We start from the raw sequence: 19,393 nt of genomic DNA on the forward strand, positions 1-19,393 counted from the left end.
CTATGAGAGGCAGAAAAGTGTCGAAAGGTACAGAATTTGAAAACATGAAACCATCATGGGACGTGGCTATAGATAGGTTTATGTTAAAATCTACATGAAAAGCATTAGATGGGAAGTCTCGTCCCAAGACCGGTATTCAATGGTCCTATCTCAGCAGCAGTTTACATCATATGAAGATATAAAAACAATGGATCGATTCATGGATGAAAGAGAACCGCGCTACCACAGAAATAATGGAAACTGTTTTGGCTGGTGATGGGTATAACTGAATAAAACACAATAATCTACCCTTTCACAATAAATGTCGAATATTTGATAACAGAATATAAAACAAGATAACAAGATATAAAACGTGAATAGGATTGTGGCTTTAAATATCAGTTAATTCTTATTGATGCGACAGCTGAATTTGTTTTTGTGAGTAATACAGAAGCCTCTAAACGCAATTAAAAATAATTGCAAAATTAAATGCGTCTACCGATTCTATCATCATAATAAAAATCAATATTATCATAACAAAAAGATAAAATCAAAACATTGAGCTACTGTTATGTAATACATCAAGTTGCGCACCCGATGTCGTTTCGTATGCGACAGGAGCCACATTAAAAAAAATAATTTTTAGCAGTTCAGTTCCCATGATCTCGAATGGCGTTATGGTGATAAATAAAACCACTTGGTCAGTCAATATATGGCAGTGTGAAGATTGTAGGTCTGTAGACGGTACGTACGCATCGGAATGTGCCTAGAAATTATTGGAATTAAATTGTATATTAGATATAAAGCTATGAAAGGAATATTAATCACGACGAAGAATTTCGCGAGAGATTTTACTGGCGTTTCGATGGGAAAATATAATAATCACGTTGGATTTCCCAAGGAAACAATCTTCAAAAATTGCAACGTAGGTTATAATGGGCGGACAATTAAATCGATCGAGGCCAGCTAAATTTAGAGCGTCAATTGTTCTAATCAGTCTGCATCGATGCTCGACCAATTGTTTCGCCTAAAGGTTAATTTTATTTAAACAAAATTAATAACACTTATGTCGAAAGGGACACGAAAATAAACCGGCGACTCTCGCTAGTTGGAAAAAAATTGGGTTAGTAGATCCATACGATGCATTTATTTGCTTTTTTATATGAATGAAAAACCTGTTCAACATAATCGAGCTTCAAATCGTAGCAGGCATTTTTCACTCGTTGACAATGCTTTCTATTTGTGTGACCGGTAAGCTGATTTTTATTCACATATTTTTCTTTTACGTCATGCATTTTATCGTGAATAATAATAACGCCCGATCATGATATAAATGGGAATTAATTAATAGGATCGATAGTGGGAAATCGACTACTTGTAACGACTTATTATAATTAAAAAGTGAACGGATAAAATATTGCTAACAATATTTAAAATTGAACCTGTCCATTTTGAGAAATATGTCTAAAACAAAACAAGTCACCCTTAAAATAAATATTCTCCAATTTTCAAAACAAATAAAAACTGATGCTATCCCCGAACAAGTTACAACTTTTGTTGGCTAAACAGAAGATGGTCGGTTGATTTTGAGTCGTTTTAACTTGAAACCGTAGCCTATGTTCAATATTTTCATAGATGGGGAGGGACGTGGGAACCGCCTGGGCCGACGAATTTGGTAAACATCTGTGAAAACACCATTTCAGCTTTGAATATCTCGGAAATTAATGAAGAACATTTATTAACGACCTGTTATTAATCGCATAAGATCGTTTATTGTCGAAGCGAGCGATGCAAGTTGATGATCTTGGCATTCAACTTGAAAACTGTCCCTTCCTTTATGCAATTCCCGAAGCGAACTTGAACTGAGGTGAATATAACAACAACCGTGCACTTGTAAAACCGTGTGCGGATTAATTATTGTGGATTAAATAAAGCTCTGAGGTTGTTTTCCTCGGAATAACGATGCCAATGTCAGGCGTTAATGATTATTTAACTAATTTACGAGCCAAATTAAGGTCGGATGATTTGTTTCGAAAATTCATTGAATTTTACAATTAACATGTGTTGCATAAATAGTACCTAATTAGATAAAATGTTATTTGAATGATTTGAGAATGATAAACTTAACCCGATTTTTTTTGGACAATAAATGAATGCTAGAAATACATTTAGCAAATTAATTACAAATGAGAAAAAGTTTATTGATTGAATGTTTAAACACAATTAATTGGATGTTAAAAAATGGAAAAAATAATTTACCAATAATTCCATTACATGTTATGTGATAACCGCTATAATTTGAAGTTTCATTATATATTTAGAGAATGTTCATATTTCATTTTAGAAAGCCAATATTTTTTTTTATTTTATTAAGAATGATATTATTGGAATGATTTAAGAAAGACGAATTAAACACGAATACTTTTGGACCATAAATGAATGTGCGAAATATGTTTTAGAAATTACTTTTGACAAAAGTTTCTTTAATTAGTTTAAACACAATTATGAATCAAAAATAAAATTAATGTTATATTTTTAAAATCACTTATTACTAATTGGATATTAGAAAAACTAATATTAAAAATATTACCAATAATTCCATGTAGTCTCTGCTATAATTTGAAGTTATAATGATTTATTGTTTATTTCGAGACAATATTTTTTTGATGTAATTAGAATTACTTAAGAGCGAGAATTTAAACCTGATTATTTTTGGACAATAAATGAACGTTCAAAATATTTTTTTGGAAATGAATCACTGGCGAGGAAAAGCTTCTATTAATAAGGATGTTATTGATTTGATATTTTAGCACAATCATGAATTGGAAATAAAATTAATGTTACATTTAATTAACTAGTTATTATAAATTAGATATTACAAAAAGATGGAATAAATAACGCACCAATAACTCCATGTTATTTAATGTCAACTATAATTTCCATTTACAATGGATTTTTATACAATTAGACATTCTTCATAGAGAGGCAATATGTTTTTAATATTATTGGAATGACTTTATATTTTCGGACAATAAATGAATGTTCGAAATAATTTTTAGAATTTTTTTTAGAGTTTCTATTAATTAGAATGTTCAAGCACAATTATGAGTCAGAAATAAAATTAATTTTATAATTAATATAAATTTAAAATTAATATTTATAATGAATTACCAATATTTCTTGTGTTGTCTGCTATAACTTGAAGTAATAATTAATCACGTTATTATATACTTTTTGTTAAATATATTTACTAACATGTTTATTAAAATAGTATACACACTCGCCCATATCTGAAAGATTTATGTAATTAAAACTTACTAGTAGAAATAACATAATGTTTAAATTAGTTCTTATTCACTAGAGTTTATCTGATGGTAAAGTTTTCAGGGATGGTATAAAAGGTGAATATTTTTCAAATTTTCACCCACATTAAGACAACTGAAATGATTTTTTATCAGTGAGCTAAGGACGAATGGATTATGTAAAAATCGAAAATGATCGTCTTGTAGAAAAGTGGCACACGGTCAAAATTATGGATAAACAATTACAAGAGTGCCGACGACCATGGGCTTGGTCTTTAGAACTGTTTAATTTATATGCAAGTTGTGCGTTGGGTCCGAGCTCGTTCACTTAATACGTACTTTTGTTAATTTCTCCTCGCATACTGACCTTTTGGCCATAGCAACAAGAATAAAAGTCTTTCCTGATTATTCAGTGCGCCCGCTATAATATGCCGCTCGTCTGCTGTTTACTTTAATATGCTAATATTTGCACATTATTTTTAATGTAACCTTGTCGCGAAAACCCCAACAGCAGTTTTGAATGTTTTTCTTATTTTGACAACGTTAGTTTTAAAGCAAAACGTGTCAAACTAATATTTTACAACAATCACCTTCACGCAATTATTTCAAATCAAACAGAGAAAAAATGTTTAGTTTTCAAAAATAATATTTTATATACATATATAAAAATCTATGTACATAAAATGAAACCGAATAGTTTGTTGCCCCTTTCTAATACAACCGAAGTGTTGGTACTTCTGAAAATACAATATGCTTTAGCGAAGCGGATGACATAACCTCACGAAACAGCAGTAAACACGATGACCATCGATAAGTAACAGTTGAAACAACGTATTCTCTACACATTTCAATTAAACAAAATTATTGATGAAGCTCCGAAAATGATTTGTACTGTCCCGAAGGCGCTACAATATGTGATATGGAAATTTTTATTTTTCGAATAGACACAAGTAGCATTTTGATGAAAATTTTAAAGTAAAAACCGAGAGGATATCGATTAAACTTAACCGACATACGTTTCCGTAAAGTAAATTTAATCACGACGTAAAAAATACTTAAATAACTTTTAAGATTGTTAAAATAAAATATGAATTCTGAAAATGTTCAGAAAAAAAAATGTAACTAATATTAAAGAGAAACTGTGTGTAGAAGAGTATGTGGAAATACATTCAAATTCATAAAGTGTTGAAGCGAGAATTTTTCACTGAATCAGTCTTAAATAAATGATAGGAAAATGGCATTTAAATAGAAATAATTTAATTATGTATTAGTTGGAAGTAATATATATGAAAAACGAATTTCCTTGTAAAAAAGATTAATTTTTTAAAATAAATTATATACTTATAATTTATATATTTTTACGAAAAATATAACGAAAAACAAAACAACTATATTTAATTATTACCAATTAATTTTAACAGATTCTGGTGATACATCGATCAAGGTCTATTTCGAGTCTAAGCATTTTTTTTGTAGTTCTACGCACGGTCGTGAATGATTTAAATAGGAAATCCCGCCGCTGCGTCTTGTATTTTATTAGTATTAATTCAGTGCCGATTCGTAGCGGCTTGTTGGAGATAGCGACGGTGCGTTAAGATGAAAACTGACCGCAAAATTGTTATAAACAAAGTCGATTCGATGCAGATCGGCGGAAGAGACAGTGTTCAGGATTAACGAGACCTTCGAATCGATTTGCATAATATTTAGGAATTATGTTATATTTTATTTGGAGATGTTGTTGACCTGCATTTATTTAGTTTTTTTATCATAAATATTTAATAAATTATTTTTGTATTTGTATAAAATGTTATTGTATTTTATAAATTAATTTAAAAAACCAAACATTCTAGATGATAATATTTTTGGCTAATTTATGATAAAATGCCGATTGTATATTTTAGAAATTAATTTTTCAAAAATTATTGGAAATAATTGATTTTATTTAAAAGAAAAAATAGTTGTAAAATAATTTTTTGAACACTTCTGATCACTATTTATCACAAAATTTGTTATAATCCACTGGGAAGTAGTTGATGTGATCTCTGGCACTCTTACCTCAAAATATAAAAACGGCTTCAACGAACAACGAAACAATTCACACTCGGCCCGTGAGATGGACCTTATACAGTCAATTTTGTTGGTATCGGGACGATGCACACACGTCTGTCGCGAGATTCGAACTGTATGAACTTAATCCCGGGTATGCTGGAGCCAAATTGTTGGCAAAAAGTGGGTATGGGGTCGCGTTATCGACGACGTCCCAGTGTGAATCTTCTTCTACCAGGGACGGAGAAGAAATGAACGCTGCTAGAGTAGCGCGGCGCTAGTTTAAATACCGAGAGGGGCGGGGATGGCAAAGCTGCCGTCCCGAAGAAGTAACGTCGGGACGGAGGCGTCGCGTCGTCTTCGCCTGGGGACGAAGAAGAGCGAGATTGTTGCGGTAACGGACGCGATGGATTCCGGCGTGGACGGTGCTGCCATCAGGAGACCTCGTTCAATGAGGCTTCGAAGTGGACGCGGCTCCGTATCTCTCTCTCGTGGATTTTTTTGTCGGACTTTGCCGAGTTTTTTACATCTCCGGTGTCGCTTCAGGAATTCATGTTTCTCCGAAGATTATAAACGTTTGCGTCTTTTGTGATTTCTAAAGTGCGGATATTTTACGGTTCAAAATTCGATATTTGATTTTATGGACAATTTAGTGCAATATTTTTTTCGTTTGTAAAATTTGATTCGTCTTTTTGAATACTGTGATTTGCCTCAGTGAACTATTCATTTGATAAATTATTAATAGAATTCTCAAATTAATTTTAGTAGTTTACTCATATTATTTATGGTATTTATCACGAAATAGTATGAAAGAAACATTCAAACTGTAAAAAAACTTATTTTCTAGTTTGAACATTTATTGGACATATATTATTTAGCAATATATCTATATAAATTTTATTAAATTTGTAATAAAGTCATTTTTAATCCGACTTCAATATTATAAGATGTAAAAAGTCTTAAAGTGTCCATAATTTTTAATTTATGAGAGCTTTACTTATTATTAAAATATATTATATCGATTTATGATTTTCTTCCATCATCTTTATTTCTTTACTCATATATTTGAAAAGATACACACATTAAACTGTTTATCTATATATTTCATTTTGATGACTTTATTGATTAACTTATTTTTCGATGTCTTAATTTAGTTTAAAATAATTTTGATTTATTTTCTGCTTATTATTGCATTGATTTTAAGGAAATATGAATAAGAACATATATAATGATTTTCTTCCCTCATCTTTAATAATTTTTCTTTACTTATAACTTTGATTAAATACATATATTAAATTTCATTTTGATGACTTAATTTAGATAATAATTTTTATTTATTTTCTGTCTATTATTACAATGTTCTTAAGATAACATAAAAATATATGATTGTTTTCCTACATTATCTCTATTATTCTTTACTTCCATCATATTTATGTATTAGATAAGATATACAAATAAAGCTATGTTAAAATATTTTTAATTTTGATGGCTCAATTTAGTTTAAAATAATTTTGAATTGTTTATTATTATTTATTTTTATTTATTATTATATTCTTTTCAATACAGTATGATAAAAAATAGATTTTTCGTGTATATTATAAAAATTATGCTCTCTTGGCGAAAGTATCGTCATATATTTTATTCATTTAAGTAGGTGATAATATTAATATCAAAATATATAATCTGGTTTAATTGTTATATTAAACAAAAATAATTTTGGGTTGCGATGTAAATATATGATATACATATTTTATAATGAAGAATATAATAATTTGAACAGTTTAAAGTATTAAAATTTTATATATATTTACAAAGAAGGTAATATATGATGTTAACGTTCTTTTGTAATTTTTTCCTATTAACATAACTAGTTTCAAATATGGTATTTAGGTTGCCAGTTTTTTTTAGAAAAATTTTAGCAAGTATTTTGTACTTTTGATAAAACTAGACCTAACTGCTTGCTGTAATATTTTGAAGAGTGTGTATTACAATATATTCTAGGTTTTATTAATAATAAGCTATATTTTTTCCTATAAATTATTACAAATAAAACTGAATACATAATAAATTTGTGTTTCATTTTTGTTCTAACCTGCTTGCTACATGATATATTTATGTTGGTTTCTGAATTTCTTTCAATTCCTTGAGCATGTTAATTAATTTACTCGTTAGTACAAATGACTATTTACGTGCTACTACTAGTATAAATATCAAACATTTATAAGCGTAACAAGTATATTCTAATACTTGTATTATTGAATCAGAAAAATATTGATGTATTAAAATATTTCATTAAAATATGTATATCTGCAGAAGACCTTGAACTAGTTGCTAAGATCAAGTGAATGAACTTCTCTATTTATATGAATCAAGGTTTCAAGAGTTTCTTTTTACAGATACACAGGAATCAGCAAATTGAAAATGAAAGCGGAAAGTGAATGCCTAATGCAGAGAATAATAAAAAATATAAGACAAAAATAAAATTAATAATTCACAGAAGCTTGAATGAAATTTAATCATTAATTAAATTTTTAATTTAAGGATGGTGGTGTATGAAAATAATTATCTGGCGAACAATAATACTTTGATCAAAATATAATAAGACTTCTAAAACGAACATTTAAATTTTTTTGGTTTCCAAAGAAATCTGGAATGGTCTTTAAAAGCCTCTTATATTTAGTTTTAACCTTCTTAAAATAGGCTCTTGAGGCGATCCAAAAGCTGTACCTAGAAGTCTGATGGGGCTAAATCAGCCGAATAGAGCATTTAAATATGAATTGAACTATTGACGAAAAAGTCTGAAAAACCCATACTATGCGGAAAGTTGCATTTTATGTTGAAAAACTGGTGATACATATCTAGAGTGCTATAATTGTATTAGTGGTGGACACTTCAATGCCTTTGTTTGTTTTTTTTAATAATTAACTTCCTTCCTTATTAAGTTAAATAATACTAGCATTAACATCTAATTTGTATAATTAATACAGAAATAACTAATATACATAATAGGAATAATTCGAGGGCCAAATTTTTATATTATTATAGTATTGTTTGTTTTCATTGAATAGAGGATAATAAAAAATATAAGTACTTGAGATTAATTTTGCATCAATGCATTAATAGGATATTTGATTAAAGTTGACCTTGAGACTACATTTGAATATCGGCAATAATATTGATTTTTAGCTTTTTTACTCTCAAGGCTTCTTATGATTACTGTATCACACTAATAAATTAATAGCCCGTAATTATTATATATTGTTCATTTTCAATATTAGTCGGTGCTTAAGTTATTAAGTTTCATATGATATATTGTGATGTATTAAGATATATAGTTAAGAATATTATTTTTTTAATGGGATAATTGATTACATAAAATGATGTATGTTCCATCAAATAATTAATATGTGGTAAAACATTTTTTCAATAAAGGTGGGTAGATCTTGCAAAGGGATGAAACAAGTTGTGCGTCTGCTTTGATTTTATTGTTGATTTTTTAAAATCTGAAAGGGCCCATTATGAATCTAAGATCTAAGAAACCTGATCTAAGAAATATAACTTTGTTCAAATACTCGTTGGCGGTTCTTATGGCGGTGTACGTACGGCAGATACGAGTAGTCTAATATTTAATGACTCTGCTGCAGAGATTTGGATGAATTTGTTTCATGATCTGGGCTGACTTTTATACGTTAATTCGCTTAAATCAAGTTACATTGCGAAATATATACCTTGTGCTATGCTCCAAAATGGTCATGTAGAATTTGAAGTGCCGCCGTGGTATTATATGTGGAACATAACGTCTTTCTGCTGGAGTCTCATATAGTTTACGTCCATATCGTTCAATTTACACATCGTGTAGATAAGAGGAATTGGCTATTATCGCTTTATAGCGCTCGGTGTCATCAAAATTACAAACCAATGACGCCTTCGGACCAAAATGCTATTTGTTGTGCATTGTCACCTGGCGGACCTCATGTAAGTGACGTCATTACATACTTGACAATTATGTGGGTTAACATACTTCTTAATCTTTAATGAGATATCTTTAGAATTCTTGTGCACTGTGAGGAATTAACTGTCTTGTATTCTTCTTCACTCATTCACATATCACCATTCTGGGAAAAGTGAATGTGTATAAAATGCTAGCCTGATCAGTCTGCCTTTTTGGAGCACAGGTGTGGTACAAGTACGTATTTGAGAGACAATTTGCACAAATGCAAAAAAATCCGCGCGTTACTCAGTGCTCCATGGTTTGTGAGGAACGCGAACACCCATCTCGAATAAGGCATCCCGTTTGTGAAAAGCTTCACGAACATGCTACTGTGAGGTTCTCCCTTGGCAACTTGCAACACACAAATCTGCTCATTAAAGCTCTACTCATCATTCGCGGTAGTTAATACCAGCGTTAATCCCAGTCGTATCCTCGGGTAACTGTCGCCCGTAACATTTAATCTTCCGAACGCGGAAATCAGCAAAGGACCAATTGGTACTTGCAGGTCATCATGGTTAAAAATAATTCTTTCACAGATAGCAGCAATGTTTTTAGCCGATTTGGTATTTCGTTTAAGTAGAAGTGCTTCAATAAGCCCAATGGTCATTTTGATAATAACACTTTATAATTTCGATATGCTGCTTAATCGTGTAAGTTGCCGCACTTGGTGATCTTACACCAGAAACTAAATAATAAGCAACATGTTAAACAGATATCGCAAAAAACTATATAGCCCTCACCGCCTGTCAACATCGTCCCTTTTCACTTCAAAAACTCTGTATATTATTTTTATAATATTGTTTCGTATATTTGTTGTCGCGTTTTAAAGTACACAGTCGAAGAACGACCTTAAGAAAAATATGGATTAAGACCATGAAAAGCATCTTGAAATATAATTAAGTCATTCTATGGCACCAATATCATTGTGTTGATGGCTGTGATTCCAAATTTTAAACACATTATTTTCGCAGAGATAAATATCAATTATCGACGAAAATCAGATACACCATTTTCATTAGTTTTATAAAACAATTTTTCTTTACAATCTTCCCTCAGTCAATAGCATCACTAATGTAATTAAAAGATTATTTCTTTTTTTTTTTTTTTTTTTTGCAATGTAGGGACATTTTTTATTATTACTCTTCGTGAGTCCACAATCTGCCCTATTGGCAATAAGTATTTCTTCTGTTTATATTATATATACATGGCATGTAGAAAATCACTTCATTAAGCAATCTTCTGTATAAAATATTATCTTAATTAATTAGTCTTATTCTAATGCTTATTCTAAACTCTACATATGTCCAGTAATCAGATCAGATGGTGTTAAACGTTTTAGTCTACGCACTTCACTATCACGTCGCATATTTAGCTGATTAGCGAGTACATTGGGATGCACTGACACTCTTTCGAAGTACTTCACACAAACACGTTGGATTACACTCGTTATAGGTTCTAGAGGAATATCGCGTTGTATCACTTTATTTGAAATATAGTACGGAGCATCAACAATGGCACGCAACACCTTATTTTGGAACCGTTGAATGATGGATATATTGGATTTGCTAGCGGTACCCCATAGTTGAATTCCATATGTCCAAATGGGCTTGAGTATAGACTCATACAGCAATACCTTGTTATCTAATGATAACTTGGATTTGCGCCCAATGAGCCAATACATTTGATATAATTTTAGTCCTAGTTGTTTCCGTTTAGAGAGTATGTGCTTCTTCCAGGTTAGGCGTCGATCTAAATGCATACCAAGATATTTAACATGGTCTGCTTGGGGGAGTTGGCGATGATTGATATTTACTGGTGGACATGTTCTTCTACGCAGGGTAAACGTTATATGCGTGGATTTTGATTCATTGGCTTTAATGCGCCAGGTCCTCAACCATAATTGTATTTGCTCCAGGTGGGTCTGTAGGTTTATTGATGCTGTGACTGGATCTTCATGGGATGCTAAGATTGCTGTATCGTCTGCATATGTTGCCACAGTAGTTATTTTTGTGGTGGGCAGATCAGCCGTATACAGAAGATACAGTACTGGACCCAGTACACTACCTTGCGGAACTCCTGAATATATGGGATTTAATTCGGTATGTTCATCGCCTTGATTTACAATAAAATGTCTGTCAGTGAGATACGATTTTAGTAGCTGATAGTCCGGATGAGGGAGAAGTTTCTTTAGTTTAACCTGCAAGCCCGTATGCCATACTTTGTCAAAAGCCTGAGATATGTCTAGGAAAGCAGCCGAACAATATCTTTTGGCATTTAGGTCAGCGTTTATTTGGTTTACAAGTCTATGCACTTGTTCTATAGTCCCATGCTTATTGCGAAAGCCAAACTGATGTTCTGGAATAATTTTTCTTTTTTCTATTATATAGTTTAGTTTTTTTATGTATAACTTCTCGAAAACTTTCGAGATTATTGGTAATAAACTTATAGGTCGGTAGGAGGTCACATCTTCTGGTATTTTTCCTGGTTTAAGTATCATTAATATTTAGCTACTTTCCAGATACTAGGGAAGTAATTAATTCGTAGCATAGCATTAAATATATATGTTAATAGTTTTATAGCCTTTTCTGATAGTTCTTTTAAAATTTTGCCGGTAATTAAGTCATAACCAGGAGCTTTTTTAATATTAATCTCTCTCATTATTGTATGTTTAACTTTTTTGACCGTTAATTTCTCGTGCGGTAAATCCATTTGAAATGGCGAATCTAGAAAGCTAGTAATTTTATTTTCGTCATCTTTATGTAGCTGAGACTGGAAAGGTTTAAAAACATTTTTTAAGTGTTTTGAGAAAATGTCGGCCTTCTCTTTATTGCTTCTCGCCCAATTATTTTCGCTTGTTTTAATAGGTGGGTTATGCTGCTGGGATCTCCTAAGCTTTTTTGTTGCTTTCCACAACGAATAGTCTGTAGCCTCAGTTGATGTCAAGTTTTCTAGGTATTCTTGAATGCCTTGGTTCTGTTCGATTTGGATTAGATCTCTCAGCTCTTTTATGGCCCTATTAAATTTTCTTTTATTCTCTTCAGTCCTTTGCTGTTGCCAATTTCGTCGTAACCTTCTTTTTTCTGCTATCTTTTTCTGTATTGTACATGATATATGTGTATTTTTTCTTGGAAATGTTTCAATGTTGGGAGTCGCGGAATATGCTGCCTCCTGTATATTTTTTGTAAGATTTATTGCTGCTATTTCTATATCCATTTCAGTTTGTAACGGTAAGTTTAGAGAGATATTTTGGTCTAAGTTTTCTCTAAATGAGGGCTAGTTAGTTCTATTATTGCACAGAGAAGGGGGTTTATCTTTGATGGTAATTTTTGAAGAAATTGTTACTATTATTGGTGAATGATCAGAAGACAGGTCGAAACATGATTCTGCCTGACACTTTTTTGGATCAATATTTTTTGTAATACAGAAATCTATTGTATCTGGTTTTTTATTTCTGTCTGAAGGCCAATATGTTGGTTCACCAGTAGAGATATGTTGTAAGTTATCTATCCTTATGGCTTTGAGCAGTTCTCTACCTTTTGAGGTTATTATTCTTGAACCCCACATTAAATGTTTTGCATTATAATCTCCTCCTGCTATAAATCTATTACCTAGCGTACGGAAGAATTCTTGAAATTGTTCTGCCTTGTTGTTATGTTTGGGTGGGCAATAAATCGCAGAAATTGTTAATGGTCCATGGGCTTCCTCTATGGTTATACTGGTGGCTTGCAGGTAGTCTTTGCGGAATTTTTCTTTTTCGAAATGCTTTATATCATCTCGAATTATTATGGCTGTACCTCCATGTGCTTTATCATCAGGGTGATTTGTATGATAAAGCTTATATTTAGGAACTTTCAAATAATTTTTGTCCGTAAAGTGTGTTTCGGAAACCATCATAACGTCAATATTTTGTTCAATTACGAACATTTTTAGTTCCCTGGCATGTTGTTGGAGCCCATTGGCATTCCAGACGGCGATTTTGTAGCTATTGGTTTCAGGCATTAGGCAAGTTTGCTTACGACGGTTGTGAGTAGACCAAGCATCGTACTCATTTGATCCATTAGTTTGGCCATCATATTTTCTAATCTTGAGATGTTGCTAGTTTCAGTAGGTTGAGATATTGTCTCTCGTTTTTGTGCTGAACCATTTTCAACTATTTGGGCATAAGTTATGTCTGGTTGACTTGTTCTGGTGGGTAGTGGTAGATTGGTAGTAGTGGATTGTTTTTGTTGATGCCTTTTTTCCCTTAAGGCAGGATAGAGTTTCTGCTGTAGGTGCTTGTGAACTGCGCAACCCTTGTAGTTCGCTGGATGATTTCCGTTACAGTTGACACATTTCACTTTTTCATCGCGAACTTTACGAGTACAATCTCCTGTCTTATGTTCTCCTGCACATTTTACGCATCTATATGATTTGCGACAGTAAGTCTTTGTGTGCCCGTGCGCTTGACACCTTGTGCATTGTGGTATAATTCTTTTTATATGTGGTGGTTCGCATTTAATAATATTATTTTCCAATTTGGTGATTTCATACACCGCCTTATTGTTTCCATTAGGTTTTATGTCTATATAAAACATAGGCAGAGGTTTTTTTGTCGTGTGATGTCGTATATTGTGAATATTTACGACCTCGTGGCCTTTTTCAGCTAGTGCTACCTTGATGGTGTTAAAGTCCGTCCCGTGATGTAATCCTTTTAATACGAATTTAAATGTTCTCTCGGATTTTGGCCTGAATGTATGGTATTGGGTGTTTCTTTCATCTAATTCTTTTATAAGAACTTTAAAGTGATCCGCTTCGAACAATTGGATTTTAATTGTTTCATAGCTCACTGTTTTAATTGTGTAGTTCGTAGTAATGGTTTTTAATAAATCATGGATGTTTTTTATTATTCCTACCTTATAGACTGTTATTGGTGGTGGTTTGGGAACAACTTTTTCAGGGCTTGGTTGTATGTTCTCTTCAATTTCTTCCGACAGGTTGCTAAAACTGTTTTTTGTCTCTATCGGTTTCTGCAACCAATAGTCACTGATTCTTGTTTGTTTCCTCGCGATTTCTTCTTCTGGACTTCTCAATCGTTTTTTGTTAACGACTGTAGTCCATTCTGATGGTGGAGTTTGCGTTATTGCTGTTTGTTCTAATCTTATATCAAAGTGTGCAGGTGATTTGGTTGAATCGCTATTGTTTGCCATTTTTTAATTTTTAATATTTTATTTAATTTACTTCCAGAGGATAAAAAAAATAAAATAAATACATTGTTTATTTCACGCACTTCATTTTTCACTTACGTTATTTTAGCACTAGTTTTTTACTATAAATACAATAAATGAATTTCAAAAGGACTGTTGTAAAATAAGATGAAATTATTTTAAACACTAATAAAAATGAGATGCAGTCCTTTTGTCTGGTCACGTAAACACGTATTCACTACACTTTAGGTCCACTGAGAGACGGATAGCCGCATCTGTTATGCGTTTTTAACACTCAATTAAATAACCGTAATAAAATACTGGGTTTTTTTAAAGAAAGGTATCTTTTTATAGCTTGGACCGTATTGAAAATACGTCTTCACCCTACGAAGGTTGGAACTGAACTATAAAAGATTATTTGAAGATAATAACATTAATATATGCAATGATGATAAACATGTGAGCTTATTTTTTTGGAACATATGAGAAATACCTATTTGGATACGTGGTGAGAGTTGTAAGAGAGCATTCGACTAAAAAATTGATAATACATGCAGCGATATTTCTATAAGGCGTTTGAATTTAAATCAACTGTTATATTAACAAATTAAACCTAACTGTTAAATTCGATAGTTTAGACTTTTTTCTATATAAAAATCAGTTTTTTATTTATTATTATTGAGTTATTCAGTGCATACAAATGCTAATCAAGGAACGCTCAGAATTCATTTCAACTTTTGTTGGTTAATTTGAGGTGATCTGCAACCGATGGCCATCTAAAAATTTTGGAAACCTATGGTGATGCTGCTTCCTTATATCCCTACTGCCGGCTTTAATTTTATTGATTTAGTATGGTGTGTTAGTCGTTTTGATGTCGATCATAAAGTCTACTGACGTCAATTGAACAAATTGAACGAGATTTTGCTTCAAAAAAGACCAGCAATAGTGAGTAACAGACACAAGGTCACCCTCTTGCGTTGCAACATTAGGCTGTACGTTGTAAGAGTTGTATTCGAGAATGAGAAGTTTTACTGCTTGCGCAAAGAAAGTGTGAAAATAGATTGACTGTTGGTTCATTGGCAAATCAACATCGTCCCTTTGCCACCGTGTTGTCATATTGCCAAAAAAAGGAGAAAAGGTTTCTAAAAATATTTTTATTGTAGGGGTGTTCGTCGGGTCGGTCAGTCGGTCGAAATGTGTGGCTGCCGCTGCGATTATTTGTCAGAACACTCACTACTGTTTTTGGAAGGAATTTCCACAAGAACTAAAAACACTGGTTAAAGAAATACTCTTTATTTTTAATATTAAATTAACATATGGTCGACGGGAGAACTGAAAGGATATTAGGTTAGGTAGAGGAAGTACGGTAGCGCTGTGGAAGTGGTACTATTACAAGGGGACGAAGAAAAGAAAAGAGAGCGAGACGTCGTCGTGATGGTCTGGAACTGCATGGTACCAATCCACCGGCGTTGCCAACCTTTGTACTTGTTGATTAAGTCGCCACATAAATCCCCTCCTAGTGGAACTGCCGTGGAACGTACCTCTATGTGGTGCAAGTTCCGGAGTGCACCCGCAATCACGCAAACAAACGCCCGGGGACTGCTGATGAGATGGGGATCCTCCCAACCTGAGCGAGGAGTTTTACGGGATCAGCTGCCATCGGAGCTGTAGCAGGACGTCGTTCGTCTTGGGGCGTTTAGCTTTGTTTGAGGGTACCTATAAGTGTGTTACGTGTCCCGTTTCGTGATGCGAGGGTGTTCATGTGTTGATGTTATACATAGTGGGCTTCTGTGGTTTTCGTCCATCAGGCTAGTCTCGTGGGATGTCGTCGACCATGTGATGTTGATGGGTTCCGTTCCTCGTCACGTGTCAAGCACCTGTCGAGTGGCTTATGTTGAGTTGATTTACCTGTTAGGCACTTTGATCACGTCGGGATCACCAATCGTAGGGGTGTTCGTCGGGTCGGTCAGTCGGTCGAAATGTGTGGCTGCCGCTGCGATTATTTGTCAGAACACTCACTACTATTTTTGGAAGGAATTTGCACGAGAACTGAAAACACTGGTTAAAGAAATACTGTTTATTTTTAATATTAGATTATACATGTGGTCGACGGGAGAATTGAAAGGATATTAGGTTAGGTAGAGGAAGTACGGTAGCGCTGTGGACGTGGTACTATTACAAGGGGATGGAGAAAAGAAAAGAGAGCGAGACGTTGTCGTGATGGTCGTTTATAGCCTGGAACTGCATGGTAGCAATCCACCGGCGTTGCCAACCTTTGTACTTGTTGATGAATTTGTGGTGGCCTAAAGGGTCGTGGCGGTCGCCACATTATTAATATATATTTTACCAATTTTTCTGAATTTATGTACTTTTAAAGAAAAAAAAATTCTTATTAAAAAATGTTGCAATGATAATCAATTAAGATTTTAGTCGCTAAGCGGATATAATATATATAGGCGCAAGGAAGAAGCACTTCAATTGAACTTGAAATTTATTAACATATTATATGTAATTCTGAATTAATAATGTATAATATTTCTTTATAAAACACAAAGTTTCTAAGGATTTTCCGTGATTAACTCTCAGGATGCCTATCTGAATAAACACCCAACTAAAATAACAATGATAAACCAACGTCACAGTTTATATTATTATTATTCTAACATTGTAAATAAGTGCTGGTATATTTTAAGTATTAAAATTTAAAATTTTAATTTACTATTTTGAATTAAAACTAGTTAAATAAAATACAAGAATTTTAAAATAAACACGAGCAAGTTAGTTATATTGCCCATGTATTAGGTAGAAGTATAATGATGTTAAATCAGATGAATAGGGCCATTGCGGAATGATATGGGTTGAAGTTTTAATGAAAAAGTCTCGAATAACCAAATTCTATGCGGGAAATATTACTATTACTTGTGGGACGTATTACTGTGATGAAAAATAAACAAGAGTTATCGGCGTATAATTTCAACCTCTTAAGATCAATAGGTTTACGAAAACGACGCAAAGAACCTCTAATAACAACTCTTGTTGACAGTTGATACGAGGAGAGGAATATATTGTGAGCAACATATTTATTGTTTGATAAAAGTAATATAACAATTAATTTTGTATCGTATTTTAGGGTAAATTATATGGCTCGGTGAATAGAGGTAAAATGAAATGAAACAGTGGTGTTTACATTATGTGACCGTTATTTATTGGCTATATAAAAAAATGATAAAAATACAATTAGATAAAACGGATGGCAGCGGTGTTACCTGGAGACGAGGCTTGAGCAGTCGATGGTGGCACGTCTAAACCAAACGATTGTTGAGCACTGAATGAATCCAAATACCCTTCAATAACATCCCAGATAAACGTCTCGGGGTTGCCAGCTGTTCGTTATCGGGTTCTAGTTGGCGCTGCTGGCACCCCGCCCGTGTTCAACATCTGGGATTACATTTCTGGGTATTTTGTAGACCGTTATTCCACGATGTAAAATTCGACATGCCTCAAGGTCGCTGCAGTATATATTCTAAATTTCAAGAAATAATTGTTTTGTATGAGTTAAATAAATAAACAGAGAATATTGAGTTAAAATTAATTTTACTCAATGATGCAGGAATTTGTTATTTCTTGGAAAATTCGAATTTTGGTTCGCGGGTTAGTGGTTTGGTGTTAGTTTTGCGATAAGAAAAATCTTAGAACAATATTCTGTTTCTATATGTTAGGATTTATTGATTATTGGTAGAGTGTGAAATGTTATCTAGAAATGCAGCGCTTGTGGTGTTATGAATTCGAAATTGAAGTATATGCAAGTTTTCTTGATAATTCAATTTACTCTGAATAATGTATTAAAATAAGTATTAATTAATAGTTTTTCTTAATTAGATATTTTTTAAAATTGAATTTAAATAATAAGCAATTAATACTATAGTAAAATCATATATTATATCATTTGATCTTTATTAGTAGAAATGTTGGGCACATTTCTTTTATTCGTGGATATGTTGCAATAAAGTGATTTTTATATCTAAAATTATGTATGTGCTAAGAATAATAAAAAGCTATTTTTTTATCTAGTAGTGATCTCGATTATTTTATGCTTAACCGCTAATTTAAAAGTTTTAAAAGTGACATTATGTTTAATGATACTCGTCGATTTTACAATAAGGTCGCTCTAGCAACTAAGGCCATCTAACAGTCATTTATAATATTACTCATCAAGAAAATCCGCCTACCAATACAAATTTTACATGTAACCAGCAATGTAATGAATAATTTTTACGTTATTATATACATAAATATTTTATCTAATTTTATATGGACCTTGGAACAACTTTAGGAGTACATTCATTCATTCTTATATAACATGTCAACCATTTTATGTGATATATTTCGCTAAACGATAAAATAGAAAACATTATTTCAAATAATTGTAATATAATATAAACCAACAATAAAAAATTTTCAAATTAGTTTATTTAAATATATTTTCATTCACTATTTAAAAATACCCATAAAATCAAACCGCCAAAAATAAACAGTGATATCAATGAGCAATATCAATAACTAATTTTCAAATGTTGTAAAGTTACATTAACAATTCATGGAGAATTTAGTCAACAATTTCTGGTACATTCTTTGTGAAATAAATGTTTTGTGATAGAAAAGCAATTTTGCCCCACTTCTGATTCTTAAGACTTAAGGTGTAAAATGATCACCGGCTTTTCGCCTATAGTATCACGTAAGCTTACATGGTTAAACTATAGAGTCTACACCATGTAGATTATGTCTGATATTTGATCTATTTAATAGTCAGACACAAGCCCGACCCTAGATTTAGACCGCATAGATTTAGTAAATCGAAAATTACTAATCTCCTTCTCTCATTTGAGATCATG

General features: G+C 32.3%; 1 protein-coding gene across 1 annotated transcript in view; it reads right to left on the bottom strand.

The window, feature by feature from the left end:
* The window catches only part of tnc (tenectin), a 57,641-nt gene extending 52,054 nt beyond the window's left edge, over positions 1–5,587 (bottom strand). The window contains exon 1 of the mRNA XM_076397561.1: positions 5,337–5,587. The gene's annotated coding sequence lies outside the window, so the exon portion shown is untranslated. The remainder of the gene's footprint in view (positions 1–5,336) is intronic.
* Between the last annotated feature and the right edge of the window lie 13,806 nt (positions 5,588–19,393).

This window comes from Rhynchophorus ferrugineus, unplaced genomic scaffold (genome assembly GCF_030347505.1).
Source record: "Rhynchophorus ferrugineus isolate W39M unplaced genomic scaffold, kcgeb_rfMv2 rfM2, whole genome shotgun sequence".
Classification (NCBI taxonomy): Eukaryota; Metazoa; Arthropoda; class Insecta; order Coleoptera; family Curculionidae; genus Rhynchophorus; species Rhynchophorus ferrugineus.